This window comes from Eleutherodactylus coqui, chromosome 8 (genome assembly GCF_035609145.1).
Source record: "Eleutherodactylus coqui strain aEleCoq1 chromosome 8, aEleCoq1.hap1, whole genome shotgun sequence".
Classification (NCBI taxonomy): Eukaryota; Metazoa; Chordata; class Amphibia; order Anura; family Eleutherodactylidae; genus Eleutherodactylus; species Eleutherodactylus coqui.
The window spans coordinates 186,269,780-186,284,408 of record NC_089844.1 but is presented as its reverse complement, the minus strand read 5'-3'; the positions used below and the strand labels follow the sequence as shown (position 1 = coordinate 186,284,408).

Sequence of the window (14,629 nt, the reverse complement as noted above, 5' to 3'; positions counted from 1 at the left end):
TCCCCCGCACCAGCGCCATTCTCCCCTTCATAGGTCAGCAGCAGGCAGGACGGCAGACGGCCGTAGCGCCCCCTGGCCTCATCTCCGGGCACTACAACCGAGCAGCGCCCCCCTTGTTTACGTCTCTGCCCTCTGCCGCCCGGCAGCTGGTTACGCCGCGCACCTCCCGTCTCCTCACCTCCCGGCAGCGGCCGGCGGGCAGCTCGGTGTGGCGTCTGTAGCGGAGCTTCTAGAACGTCAGACGCGATCCCGGTGGAACGCAGAGCCCGAAGCAACGGACGCGGCTGACTGACGGGCGGCTCATCCAGTGAGGCTGCGGGGCGGCCTCTGAGGTCACGGGGCGGGGCTTCCGCTCTGATATAATACGGGGAGCGACGGACGAGGAACGTGCGAGGAGTCTGAGGTAGAGCTGGGGATCGGTGAGCGGGCTGCTGGTGGCTCCAAGGAACTGGGGATCTGTTCACACTAGCTTAGCGGCTTCTGTAACAAGTAGATCCGCTCCCACCAACTCTGAAGCTTCTGTGACAAGTAGATCCTCTCCCGCCGGCTGTGAGCCTTCTGTAACAAGTAGATCCGCTCCCGCCGGCTGTGAGCCTTCTGTAACAAGTAGATCCGCTCCCGCCGGCTGTGAGCCTTCTGTAACAAGTAGATCCGCTCCCGCCAACTCTGAAGCTTCTGTAACAAGTAGATCCGCTCCCACCAACTCTGAAGCTTCTGTGACAAGTAGATCCTCTCCCGCCGGCTGTGAGCCTTCTGTAACAGGTAGATCCGCTCCCGCCGGCTGTGAGCCTTCTGTAACAAGTAGATCTGCTCCCGCCAACTCTGAAGCTTCTGTAACAAGTAGATCCGCTCCCACCAACACTGAAGCTTCTGTGACAAGTAGATCCGCTCCCACCAACACTGAAGCTTCTGTGACAAGTAGATCCGCTCCCACCAACTCTGAAGCTTCTGTAACAAGTAGATCCGCTCCCACCAACACTGAAGCTTCTGTGACAAGTAGATCCGCTCCCGCCAACTCTGAAGCGTCTGTAGCAAGTAGATCCGCTCCCGCCGGCTGTGAGCCTTCTGTAACAAGTAGATCTGCTCCCGACAACTCTGAAGCGTCTGTAACAAGTAGATCCGCTCCCGCCGGCTGTGAGCCTACTGTAACAAGTAGATCCGCTCCCGCCAACTCTGAAGCTTCTGTAACAAGTAGATCCGCTCCCACCGACTCCGATGCTTTTGTAACAAGTAGATCCACTCCCTCCGACTGAAGTGTATGTGACAAGTAGATCCACTCCCGACGACGCTGAAGCTTCTGTAACAAGTAGATCCACTCCGACGACGCTGAAGCTTCTGTAACAAGTAGATCCGCTCCCGCCAGCTCCGATGCTTCTTTAACAAGTAGATCCGCTCCCGCCAAATCTAAAGCGTTTGTAAGAATTAGATCCGCTCCCGCCGGCTCCGGGGCTTCTGTAAGAATTAGATCCGCTCCCACCGACTCCGAAGCTTCTGTAACAAGTAGATCCAATCCTGCCGGGTCCTGTAGCAAGTAGATCCGCTCCTGTTGGCTCCAAGGCTTCTGTAACAAGTAGATCAGCTGCCGCCGGCTCCGAAGCTTCTGCAACAAGTAGATCTGCTTCTGCTGGCACCAAGATTTCTGTAATTAGTATATCCGCTCCCACCGTTTCCGAAGCTTCTGTAACAAGTAGATCCGCTCCCGCCGTCTCCGAAGCTTCTGTAACAAGTAGATCTGCTCCCGCCGTCTCCGAGGCTTCTGTAACAAGTAGATCCGCTCCCGCCGTCTCCGAAGCTTCTGTAACAAGTAGATCTGCTCCCGCCGTCTCCGAGGCTTCTGTAACAAGTAGATCTGCTCCCGCCGTCTCCGAAGCTTCTGTAACAAGTAGATCTTCTCCCGCCGCCTCTGTGGCTTCTGTAATTAGTATATCCGCTCCCGCCGACTCCGAGGCTTCTGCAACAAGTAGATCCGCTTCTGCTGGCACCTAGATTTCTGTAATTAGTATATCCGCTCCCACCATCTCCGAAGCTTCTGTAACAAGTAGATCCGCTCCCGCCGTCTCCGAAGCTTCTGTAACAAGTAGATCCGCTCCCGCCGTCTCCGAAGCTTCTGTAACAAGTAGATCTGCTCCCGCCGTCTCCGAAGCTTCTGTAACAAGTAGATCCGCTCCTGTCGTCTCTGAAGCTTCTGTAATGAGTGGATCTGCTCCCGCCGTCTCCGAAGCTTCTGTAACAAGTAGATCCGCTCCCGTCGTCTCTGAAGCTTCTGTAATGAGTGGATCCGCTCCCGTCGTCTCCAAAGCTTCTGTAACAAGTAGATCCGCTCCCGTCGTCTCCAAAACTTCTGTAACAAGTAGATCCGCTCCCGCCGTCTCCGAAGCTTCTGTAACAAGTAGATCCGCTCCTGCCGTCTCCAAAGCTTCTGTAACAAGTAGATCCGCTCCCGCCGTCTCCAAAGCTTCTGTAACAAGTAGATCCGCTCCCGCCGTCTCCAAAGCTTCTGTAACAAGTAGATCCGCTCCCGCCGTCTCCAAAGCTTCTGTAACAAGTAGATCCGCTCCCGCCGTCTCCAAAGCTTCTGTAACAAGTAGATCCGCTCCCGCCGTCTCCAAAGCTTCTGTAACAAGTAGATCCGCTCCCGCCGTCTCCAAAGCTTCTGTAACAAGTAGATCCGCTCCCGCCGTCTCCAAAGCTTCTGTAACAAGTAGATCCGCTCCCGCCGTCTCCAAAGCTTCTGTAACGAGTATATCCGCTCCCGCCATCTCCAAAGCTTCTGTAACGAGTAGATCCGATCCTGCCGGGTCCTGTAGCAAGTAGATCCGCTCCTGTTGGCTCCAAGGTTTCTGTAACAAGTAGATCAGCTGCCGCCGGCTCCGAAGCTTCTGTAACAAGTAGATCTTCTCCCGCCGCCTCTGTGGCTTCTGTAATTAGTATATCCGCTCCCGCCGACTCCGAGGCTTCTGCAACAAGTAGATCCGCTTCTGCTGGCACCTAGATTTCTGTAATTAGTATATCCGCTCCCACCGTCTCCGAAGCTTCTGTAACAAGTAGATCCGCTCCCGCCGTCTCCGAAGCTTCTGTAACAAGTAGATCCGCTCTCGCCGTCTCCGAAGCTTCTGTAACAAGTAGATCCGCTCCCGCCGTCTCCAAAGCTTCTGTAACGAGTAGATCCACTCCCGCCGTCTCCAAAGCTTCTGTAACGAGTAGATCCACTCCCGCCGTCTCCAAAGCTTCTGTAACGAGTAGATCCGCTCCCGCCGTCTCCAAAGCTTCTGTAACGAGTAGATCCGCTCCCGCCGTCTCCAAAGCTTCTGTAACAAGTAGATCCGCTCCCGCCGTCTCCAAAGCTTCTGTAACAAGTAGATCCGCTCCCGCCGTCTCCAAAGTTTCTGTAACGAGTAGATCCGCTCCCGCCGTCTCCAAAGCTTCTGTAACGAGTAGATCCGCTCTCGCCAGCACTAAGATTTCTGTTATAAGTGATCCGCTCCCGCTGCCTCCGAGGCTTCTGTAACAAGTAGATGCTTTCCCGCCGGCTCCAAGGCTTCTGTAACAAGTAGATTCGCTCTTGCCGGCCCCAAGATTTCTGTAACAAGCAGATCCGCTCCTGCTGCCTCCGAGGCTTCTGTAAGAAGTAGATCCGCTCCCGCTGGCTCCCGGCCTTTTGTAAAAAGTAGATCTGCTCCCGCCGGCTCCAAAGGCTTCTGTGACAAGTAGATCCACTCCCACTGGCTTTGAGCCTTCTGTAACAAGTAGATCTGATCCCACTAGCTCGGAGGCTTCTGTAACAAGTAAATCCGGCTCCGAGGCTTCTGTAACAAGTAGATCAGCTCCCGCCGGCTCCGAATCTTCTGTAACAGGTAGATCTGCTCCCGCCGGCTCCGAAGCTTCTGTAACAAGTAGATCCGCTTCTGCCGGGTCCTGTAACAAGTAGATCCGCGCCTGCCGACACCAAGATTTCTGTAGTATATCCGCTCCCACCTGCTCCGAGGCTTCTGTAACAAATAGATCTGTTCCCACCAGCTTCGTGATTTCTGTAACAAGTAGATCCACTTCCCCTGCCACCAAAGCTTCTGTAACAAGTAGATCCACTCCCGCTGGCTCCGAGTCTTCTGTAACAAGTAGATCCGCTCCCGCCGTCTCCAAAGCTTCTGTAACGAGTATATCCGCTCCCGCCATCTCCAAAGCTTCTGTAACGAGTAGATCCGATCCTGCCGGGTCCTGTAGCAAGTAGATCCGCTCCTGTTGGCTCCAAGGCTTCTGTAACAAGTAGATCAGCTGCCGCCGGCTCCGAAGCTTCTGTAACAAGTAGATCTTCTCCCGCCGCCTCTGTGGCTTCTGTAATTAGTATATCCGCTCCCGCCGACTCCGAGGCTTCTGCAACAAGTAGATCCGCTTCTGCTGGCACCTAGATTTCTGTAATTAGTATATCCGCTCCCACCGTCTCCGAAGCTTCTGTAACAAGTAGATCCGCTCCCGCCGTCTCCGAAGCTTCTGTAACAAGTAGATCCGCTCCCGCCGTCTCCGAAGCTTCTGTAACAAGTAGATCCGCTCCCGCCGTCTCCGAAGCTTCTGTAACAAGTAGATCTGCTCCCGCCGTCTCCGAAGCTTCTGTATCAAGTAGATCCGCTCCTGTCATCTCTGAAGCTTCTGCAATGAGTGGATCTGCTCCCGTCGTCTCCGAAGCTTCTGTAACAAGTAGATCCGCTCCCGTCGTCTCTGAAGCTTCTGTAATGAGTGGATCTGCTCCCGTCGTCTCCAAAGCTTCTGTAACGAGTGGATCCGCTCCCGCCGTCTCCAAAGCTTCTGTAACGAGTAGATCCGCTCCCGCCGTCTCCAAAGCTTCTGTAACGAGTAGGTCCGCTCCCGCCGTCTCCAAAGCTTCTGTAACGAGTAGGTCCGCTCCCGCCGTCTCCAAAGCTTCTGTAACGAGTAGATCCGCTCCCGCCGTCTCCAAAGCTTCTGTAACGAGTAGATCCGCTCCCGCCGTCTCCAAAGCTTCTGTAACGAGTAGATCCGCTCCCGCCGTCTCCAAAGCTTCTGTAACGAGTAGATCCGCTCCCGCCGTCTCCAAAGCTTCTGTAACGAGTAGATCCGCTCCCGCCGTCTCCAAAGCTTCTGTAACGAGTAGATCCGCTCCCGCCGTCTCCAAAGCTTCTGTAAGAATTAGATCCGCTCCCGCGGTTCCGAGGCTTCTGTAACAAGTAGATCCGATCCCGCCGGGTCCTGTAGCAAGTAAATCCGCTCCTGTTGGCTCCAAAGCTTCTGTAACAAGTAGATCCGCTCCCGCCGTCTCCAAAGCTTCTGTAACGAGTAGATCCGCTCCCGCCGTCTCCAAAGCTTCTGTAACGAGTAGATCCGTTCCCGCCGTCTCCAAAGCTTCTGTAACAAGTAGATCCGCTCCCGCCGGCTGTGAGCCTTCTGTAAGAATTAGATCCGCTCCCGCGGGTCCGAGGCTTCTGTAACAAGTAGATCCGATCCCGCCGGGTCCTGTAGCAAGTGGATCCGCTCCTGTTGGCTCCAAAGCTTCTGTAACAAGTAGATCTGCTCCCGCCGTCTCCAAAGCTTCTGTAACAAGTAGATCCGCTCCCGTCGTCTCTGAAGCTTCTGTAATGAGTGGATCCGCTCCCGTCGTCTCTGAAGCTTCTGTTATGAGTAGATCTGCTCCCGTCGTCTCCAAAGCTTCTGTAACAAGTAGATCCGCTCCCGTCGTCTCCAAAGCTTCTGTAACGAGTAGATCCGCTCCCGCCGTCTCCAAAGCTTCTGTAACGAGTAGATCCGCTCCCGCCGTCTCCAAAGCTTCTGTAACGAGTAGATCCGCTCCCGCCGTCTCCAAAGCTTCTGTAACAAGTAGATCCGCTCCCGCCGTCTCCAAAGCTTCTGTAACAAGTAGATCCGCTCCCGCCGTCTCCAAAGTTTCTGTAACGAGTAGATCCGCTCCCGCCGTCTCCAAAGCTTCTGTAACGAGTAGATCCGCTCTCGCCAGCACTAAGATTTCTGTTATAAGTGATCCGCTCCCGCTGCCTCCGAGGCTTCTGTAACAAGTAGATGCTTTCCCGCCGGCTCCAAGGCTTCTGTAACAAGTAGATTCGCTCTTGCCGGCCCCAAGATTTCTGTAGCAAGCAGATCCGCTCCTGCTGCCTCCGAGGCTTCTGTAAGAAGTAGATCCGCTCCCGCTGGCTCCCGGCCTTTTGTAAAAAGTAGATCTGCTCCCGCCGGCTCCAAAGGCTTCTGTGACAAGTAGATCCACTCCCACTGGCTTTGAGCCTTCTGTAACAAGTAGATCTGATCCCACTAGCTCGGAGGCTTCTGTAACGAGTAAATCCGGCTCCGAGGCTTCTGTAACAAGTAGATCAGCTCCCGCCGGCTCCGAATCTTCTGTAACAGGTAGATCTGCTCCCGCCGGCTCCGAAGCTTCTGTAACAAGTAGATCCGCTTCTGCCGGGTCCTGTAACAAGTAGATCCGCGCCTGCCGACACCAAGATTTCTGTAATTAATTTATCTGCTCCCGCCGGCTCCATGACTTCTGTAACAAGTAGCTCTGCTCTCGCCGGCACCAAGATTTCTGTCATAAGTAGATCTGCTCCCGCCAGCTCTGTAATAAGATCCGCTATCTCCGCCGTCGAGGCTTTTGTAACAAGTAGATTTGCTCCCGCCGGCTACGTGGCTTCTGTAACACGTAGATCGGCTCCGAGGCTTTTGTAACAAGTAGATCCACTCCCGCCGGCTCCGTGGCTTCTGTAACACGTAGATCGGCTCCGAGGCTTTTGTAACAAGTAGATCCGCTCCCGCCGGCTCCATGTCTTTTGTAACAACCAGATCTGCTCTCGCCGGCACCAAGATTTCTGTCATAAGTAGATCTGCTCCCGCCGGCTCTGTGGCTTCTGTAACAAATAGATCTTCTCCCGCCGGCTCTGTGGTTTCTGTAATTAGTATATCCGCTCCCGCCGGCTCGAGGCTTCTGTAACCAGTAGATCCGCTCCTGCCAGCGCCAAGATTTCTGTGATAAGTAAATTCGCTCCCGCTGCCTCCGTGGCTTCTGTAACAAGTAGATCCGCTCACGCCGGCTCCATGGCTTTTGTAATAAGATCCGCTACCGCCGCCTTCGAGGCTTTTGTAACAAGTAGATCCGCTCCCGCTGGCTCCGTTGCTTCTGTAACAAGTAGATCTGCTCTTGCCAGCACCAAGATTTCTGTAATAAGTAGATCTGCTCCCGCTGCCCCTGAGGCTTCTGTAACAAGTGGATCTGTTTCCACTGGCTTCTGTAACAAGTAGATCCGCTCCCGCCAGCTCCGCGGCTTCTGTAACAAGTAAATCCGGCTCCGAGGCTTCTGTAACAAGTAGATCAGCTCCCGCCGGCTCCGAATCTTCTGTAACAGGTAGATCTGCTCCCGCCGGCTCCGAAGCTTCTGTAACAAGTAGATCCGCTTCTGCCGGGTCCTGTAACAAGTAGATCCGCGCCTGCCGACACCAAGATTTCTGTAGTATATCCGCTCCCACCTGCTCCGAGGCTTCTGTAACAAATAGATCTGTTCCCACCAGCTTCGTGATTTCTGTAACAAGTAGATCCACTTCCCCTGCCACCAAAGCTTCTGTAACAAGTAGATCCACTCCCGCTGGCTCCGAGTCTTCTGTAACAAGTAGATCCGCTCCCGCCGGCACCAAGATTTCTGTAATTAATTTATCTGCTCCCGCCGGCTCCATGACTTCTGTAACAAGTAGCTCTGCTCTCGCCGGCACCAAGATTTCTGTCATAAGTAGATCTGCTCCCGCCAGCTCTGTAATAAGATCCGCTATCTCCGCCGTCGAGGCTTTTGTAACAAGTAGATTTGCTCCCGCCGGCTCCGTGGCTTCTGTAACACGTAGATCGGCTCCGAGGCTTTTGTAACAAGTAGATCCGCTCCCGCCGGCTCCGTGGCTTCTGTAACACGTAGATCGGCTCCGAGGCTTTTGTAACAAGTAGATCCGCTCCCGCCGGCTCCATGTCTTTTGTAACAACCAGATCTGCTCTCGCCGGCACCAAGATTTCTGTCATAAGTAGATCTGCTCCCGCCGGCTCTGTGGCTTCTGTAACAAATAGATCTTCTCCCGCCGGCTCTGTGGTTTCTGTAATTAGTATATCCGCTCCCGCCGGCTCGAGGCTTCTGTAACCAGTAGATCCGCTCCTGCCAGCGCCAAGATTTCTGTGATAAGTAAATTCGCTCCCGCTGCCTCCGTGGCTTCTGTAACAAGTAGATCCGCTCACGCCGGCTCCATGGCTTTTGTAATAAGATCCGCTACCGCCGCCTTCGAGGCTTTTGTAACAAGTAGATCCGCTCCCGCTGGCTCCGTTGCTTCTGTAACAAGTAGATCTGCTCTTGCCAGCACCAAGATTTCTGTAATAAGTAGATCTGCTCCCGCTGCCCCTGAGGCTTCTGTAACAAGTGGATCTGTTTCCACTGGCTTCTGTAACAAGTAGATCCGCTCCCGCCAGCTCCGCGGCTTCTGTAACAAGTAGATGCGTTCCCGCCGGCTTCAAGGATTCTGTAACAAGTAGATCTGCTCTCGCCGGCACCGAGATTTCTGTAACAAGTAGATCCGCTCCCGGCGGCTCTGAGGCTTCTATAACAAGTAGATCCGCTCTCGCCTGCTCTGAGGTTTCTGTAATTAGTATGTCCGCTCCCGCCGGCTCCGAGGCTTCTGTAACAAGTAGATCCGCTCTTGCCGGCACCAAGATTTCTGTCACAAGTAGATACGCTCCCAACAGCTCCGTGGCTTCTGTAACAAGTAGATCGGCTCCGTGGCTTCTGTAATTAGTAGATCTGTTCTCGCTGGCTTCTGCAACAAGTAGATCCACTCCTGCCGGCTCTGTGGCTTCTGTAACAAGTAGATCCACTCTCGCCGGCTCTGTGAATTCTGTAATTAGTATATCTGCTCCCGTCAGCTCCGAAGCTTCTGTAACAAGTAGATCCGCTCGCGTCGGCTCCAAGGCTTCTGTGACAAGTAGATGCGCTCCGCCGGGTCCATGGCTTCTGTAGCAAGTAGATCTGCTCCCGCGGGCACCAAGATTTCTGTAACAAGTAGATCCGCTCCCGCTGCCTCAGAGCCTGCTGTAACAAGTAGATCTGTTCGCGCTGGCTTCTGCAACAAGTAGATCCACTCCTGCCGGCTCTGTGGCTTCTGTAATTAGTATATCTGCTTCCGCCAGCGCCGAGGCTTCTGTAACAAGTAGATCCGCTCCCGTCAGCTCCAAGGCTTCTGTAACAAGTAGATCCGCTCCCGCCGACTCCAGGGCTTCTGTAACAAGTATATCCGCTCTCGTCGGCACCAAGATTTCTGTATTAAGTAGGTCCGCTCCCGCCGGCTCTGAAGCTTCTGTAACAAGTAGATCTGCTCCCGCCGTCTCTGAGGCTTCTGTAACAAGTAGATCTGCTCCCGCCGTCTCCGAAGCTTCTGTAACAAGTAGATCTTCTCCCGCCGCCTCTGTGGCTTCTGTAATTAGTATATCCGCTCCCGCCGACTCCGAGGCTTCTGCAACAAGTAGATCCGCTTCTGCTGGCACCTAGATTTCTGTAATTAGTATATCCGCTCCCACCGTCTCCGAAGCTTCTGTAACAAGTAGATCCGCTCCCGCCGTCTCCGAAGCTTCTGTAACAAGTAGATCCGCTCCCGCCGTCTCCGAAGCTTCTGTAACAAGTAGATCTGCTCCCGCCGTCTCCGAAGCTTCTGTAACAAGTAGATCCGCTCCCGTCGTCTCTGAAGCTTCTGTAATGAGTGGATCTGCTCCCGCCGTCTCCGAAGCTTCTGTAACAAGTAGATCCGCTCCCGTCGTCTCTGAAGCTTCTGTAATGAGTGGATCCGCTCCCGTCGTCTCCAAAGCTTCTGTAACAAGTAGATCCGCTCCCGTCGTCTCCAAAACTTCTGTAACAAGTAGATCCGCTCCCGCCGTCTCCGAAGCTTCTGTAACAAGTAGATCCGCTCCCGCCGTCTCCAAAGCTTCTGTAACAAGTAGATCCGCTCCCGCCGCCTCCAAAGCTTCTGTAACAAGTAGATCCGCTCCCGCCGTCTCCAAAGCTTCTGTAACAAGTAGATCCGCTCCCGCCGTCTCCAAAGCTTCTGTAACAAGTAGATCCGCTCCCGCCGTCTCCAAAGCTTCTGTAACAAGTAGATCCGCTCCCGCCGCCTCCAAAGCTTCTGTAACAAGTAGATCCGCTCCCGCCGTCTCCAAAGCTTCTGTAACGAGTAGATCCGCTCCCGCCGTCTCCAAAGCTTCTGTAACGAGTAGATCCGCTCCCGCCGTCTCCAAAGCTTCTGTAACGAGTAGATCCGCTCCCGCCGTCTCCAAAGCTTCTGTAACGAGTAGATCCGCTCCCGCCGTCTCCAAAGCTTCTGTAACGAGTAGATCCGCTCCCGCCGGCTGTGAGCCTTCTGTAAGAATTAGATCCGCTCCCGCGGTTCCGAGGCTTCTGTAACAAGTAGATCCGATCCCGCCGGGTCCTGTAGCAAGTAAATCCGCTCCTGTTGGCTCCAAAGCTTCTGTAACAAGTAGATCCGCTCCCGCCGTCTCCAAAGCTTCTGTAACGAGTAGATCCGCTCCCGCCGTCTCCAAAGCTTCTGTAACGAGTAGATCCGCTCCCGCCGTCTCCAAAGCTTCTGTAACGAGTAGATCCGCTCCCGCCGTCTCCAAAGCTTCTGTAACGAGTAGATCCGCTCCCGCCGTCTCCAAAGCTTCTGTAACAAGTAGATCCGCTCCCGCCGTCTCCAAAGCTTCTGTAACGAGTAGATCCGCTCCCGCCGTCTCCAAAGCTTCTGTAACGAGTAGATCCGCTCTCGCCAGCACTAAGATTTCTGTTATAAGTGATCCGCTCCCGCTGCCTCCGAGGCTTCTGTAACAAGTAGATGCTTTCCCGCCGGCTCCAAGGCTTCTGTAACAAGTAGATCCGCTCTTGCCGGCCCCAAGATTTCTGTAACAAGCAGATCCGCTCCTGCTGCCTCCGAGGCTTCTGTAAGAAGTAGATCCGCTCCCGCTGGCTCCCGGCCTTTTGTAAAAAGTAGATCTGCTCCCGCCGGCTACAAAGGCTTCTGTGACAAGTAGATCCACTCCCACTGGCTTTGAGCCTTCTGTAACAAGTAGATCTGATCCCACTAGCTCGGAGGCTTCTGTAACAAGTAAATCCGGCTCCGAGGCTTCTGTAACAAGTAGATCAGCTCCCGCCGGCTCCGAATCTTCTGTAACAGGTAGATCTGCTCCCGCCGGCTCCGAAGCTTCTGTAACAAGTAGATCCGCTTCTGCCGGGTCCTGTAACAAGTAGATCCGCGCCTGCCGACACCAAGATTTCTGTAGTATATCCGCTCCCACCTGCTCCGAGGCTTCTGTAACAAATAGATCTGTTCCCACCAGCTTCGTGATTTCTGTAACAAGTAGATCCACTTCCCCTGCCACCAAAGCTTCTGTAACAAGTAGATCCACTCCCGCTGGCTCCGAGTCTTCTGTAACAAGTAGATCCGCTCCCGCCGGCACCAAGATTTCTGTAATTAATTTATCTGCTCCCGCCGGCTCCATGACTTCTGTAACAAGTAGCTCTACTCTCGCCGGCACCAAGATTTCTGTCATAAGTAGATCTGCTCCCGCCAGCTCTGTAATAAGATCCGCTATCTCCGCCGTCGAGGCTTTTGTAACAAGTAGATTTGCTCCCGCCGGCTCCGTGGCTTCTGTAACACGTAGATCGGCTCCGAGGCTTTTGTAACAAGTAGATCCGCTCCCGCCGGCTCCGTGGCTTCTGTAACACGTAGATCGGCTCCGAGGCTTTTGTAACAAGTAGATCCGCTCCCGCCGGCTCCATGTCTTTTGTAACAACCAGATCTGCTCTCGCCGGCACCAAGATTTCTGTCATAAGTAGATCTGCTCCCGCCGGCTCTGTGGCTTCTGTAACAAATAGATCTTCTCCCGCCGGCTCTGTGGTTTCTGTAATTAGTATATCCGCTCCCGCCGGCTCGAGGCTTCTGTAACAAGTAGATCCGCTCCTGCCAGCGCCAAGATTTCTGTGATAAGTAAATTCGCTCCCGCTGCCTCCGTGGCTTCTGTAACAAGTAGATCCGCTCACGCCGGCTCCATGGCTTTTGTAATAAGATCCGCTACCGCCGCCTTCGAGGCTTTTGTAACAAGTAGATCCGCTCCCGCTGGCTCCGTTGCTTCTGTAACAAGTAGATCTGCTCTTGCCAGCACCAAGATTTCTGTAATAAGTAGATCTGCTCCCGCTGCCCCTGAGGCTTCTGTAACAAGTGGATCTGTTTCCACTGGCTTCTGTAACAAGTAGATCCGCTCCCGCCAGCTCCGCGGCTTCTGTAACAAGTAGATGCGTTCCCGCCGGCTTCAAGGATTCTGTAACAAGTAGATCTGCTCTCGCCGGCACCGAGATTTCTGTAACAAGTAGATCCGCTCCCGGCGGCTCTGAGGCTTCTATAACAAGTAGATCCGCTCTCGCCTGCTCTGAGGTTTCTGTAATTAGTATGTCCGCTCCCGCCGGCTACGAGGCTTCTGTAACAAGTAGATCTGCTCCCGCTGGCTCCATGGCTTCTGTAATTAGTATATTTGCTCCCGCCGGCTCCGAGGCTTCTGTAACAAGTAGATCCGCTCTTGCCGGCACCAAGATTTCTGTCACAAGTAGATACGCTCCCAACAGCTCCGTGGCTTCTGTAACAAGTAGATCGGCTCCGTGGCTTCTGTAATTAGTAGATCTGTTCTCGCTGGCTTCTGCAACAAGTAGATCCACTCCTGCCGGCTCTGTGGCTTCTGTAACAAGTAGATCCACTCTCGCCGGCTCTGTGAATTCTGTAATTAGTATATCTGCTCCCGTCAGCTCCGAAGCTTCTGTAACAAGTAGATCCGCTCGCGTCGGCTCCAAGGCTTCTGTGACAAGTAGATGCGCTCCGCCGGGTCCATGGCTTCTGTAACAAGTAGATCCGCTCCCGCTGCCTCAGAGCCTGCTGTAACAAGTAGATCTGTTCGCGCTGGCTTCTGCAACAAGTAGATCCACTCCTGCCGGCTCTGTGGCTTCTGTAATTAGTATATCTGCTTCCGCCCGCTCCGCGGCTTCTGTAACAAGTAGATCTGCTCCCGCCAGCTCCGCAGCTTCTGTAACAAGTAGATCCGCTCCCGTCGGCTCTGTGGCTTCTGTAAGAAGTAGATCTGCTCTTGCCGGCTCTGTTGCTTCTGTAATAACTGGATCCACTCTCGCTGGCACTGTGGCTTCTGTAATAAGTAGATCCTTTCCTGTCAGTTACGTGGCTTGTGTAATAAGTAGATCCACTCCTGGCGGCCCCACTGCTTCTATAATAAGTAGATTTGTTCCTGCCAGCTCCCTAGCTTCTGTAATAAGTTGATCTGTTCCCGCCGGCTCCATTGCTTCTGTAATAAGTAGATCTGCTCTTGCCGGCTTATGCAATAAATAGATCCATTGCCACTGAATCGCGGCTTCTGTAATAAGTAGATCCATACCTGCCAGCTCTGATCTGCTCCTGTCGGCCCCATGGCTTCTCTAATAAGTGGATCTGCTCTTGAATGCTCTGTGGCTCTATAATAAATAGATCTGATTCCACTGGCTCCGCTGCTTCTATAATAAGTAGATCTGTCCCTGGAGGTTCCGTGGCTTCTATTATAAGTAGGTCCACTACTGGCTGCTCTGTGGTTTCTATAATAAACAGATCGGCTCCACAGCTTCTACAATAAGTAAATCCGCTCCTGACGGCTTTACGGTTTCTATAATAAATAGATCCACTCTTGCTGGCTCCCCTGTTTTTATAATAAGTAGAACTGCGCCTGGCCACTCTGTGGCTTCTATAGTAAGGAGATCCGCCACTGATGGCTCCGTGGCTTTTATAATAAGTAGATGCATTCCTGACGGCCCTGCAGCTTCTATAATATGTAAACTGGTTGCTGGCGACTCTGCCGCTTCTATAATAAGGAGGCTTTGTGGTTCCTATCAGAAGATGATCCGCTCTTGGTCGCTTTGGGGTTTCTATAAGAAGTAGATTGGCTCTTGGTGGCTCCGTGGTTCCTCTAGGGAGTAGATCCGTTTCTGGTGGCTCCGCAGCTTCTATAAGAAGTAGATCCGCTTTTGGTGGCTCCGTGGCTTCTATAAGAAGTAGATCCGCTCTTGGTGGCTCGCGGCTTCTATAAGAAGTAGATCCGCTCTTGGTGTCTTTGCAGCTTCTATAAGAAGTAGATCCACTCTTGGTGGCTCCGTGGCTTCTATAAGAAGTAGATCCGCTCTTGGTGTCTTTGCAGCTTCTATAAGAAGTAGATCCGCTCTTGGTGGCTCCGTGGCTTCTATAAGAAGTAGATCCGCTCTTGGTGGCTCCGTGGCTTCTATAAGAAGTAGATCCGCTCTTGGTGGCTCGCGGCTTCTATAAGAAGTAGATCCGCTCTTGGTGTCTTTGCAGCTTCTATAAGAAGTAGATCCGCTCTTGGTGGCTCCGCGGCTTCTATAAGAAGTAGATCCGCTCTTGGTGGCTCCGCGGCTTCTATAAGAAGTAGATCCGCTCTTGGTGGCTCCGTGGCTTCTATAAGAAGTAGATCCGCTCTTGGTAGCTCCGCGGCTTCTTGGTAGCTCCGCGGCTTCTATAAGAAGTAGATCCGCTCTTGGTGGCTCCGCGG

At 53.3% G+C, this 14,629-nt stretch overlaps 2 protein-coding genes across 5 annotated transcripts in view; one reads left to right on the top strand and one right to left on the bottom strand.

The window, feature by feature from the left end:
• ORMDL1 (ORMDL sphingolipid biosynthesis regulator 1) overlaps positions 1-314 on the bottom strand; it is a 37,871-nt gene extending 37,557 nt beyond the window's left edge. For both annotated transcript variants that reach the window (XR_010786457.1, XM_066577100.1), the window contains exon 1: positions 179-314. The gene's annotated coding sequence lies outside the window, so the exon portion shown is untranslated. The remainder of the gene's footprint in view (positions 1-178) is intronic.
• A 20-nt stretch (positions 315-334) lies between these two features.
• PMS1 (PMS1 homolog 1, mismatch repair system component) overlaps positions 335-14,629 on the top strand; it is a 153,078-nt gene continuing 138,783 nt past the window's right edge. For all 3 annotated transcript variants that reach the window (XM_066577098.1, XM_066577097.1, XM_066577099.1), the window contains exon 1: positions 335-403. The gene's annotated coding sequence lies outside the window, so the exon portion shown is untranslated. The remainder of the gene's footprint in view (positions 404-14,629) is intronic.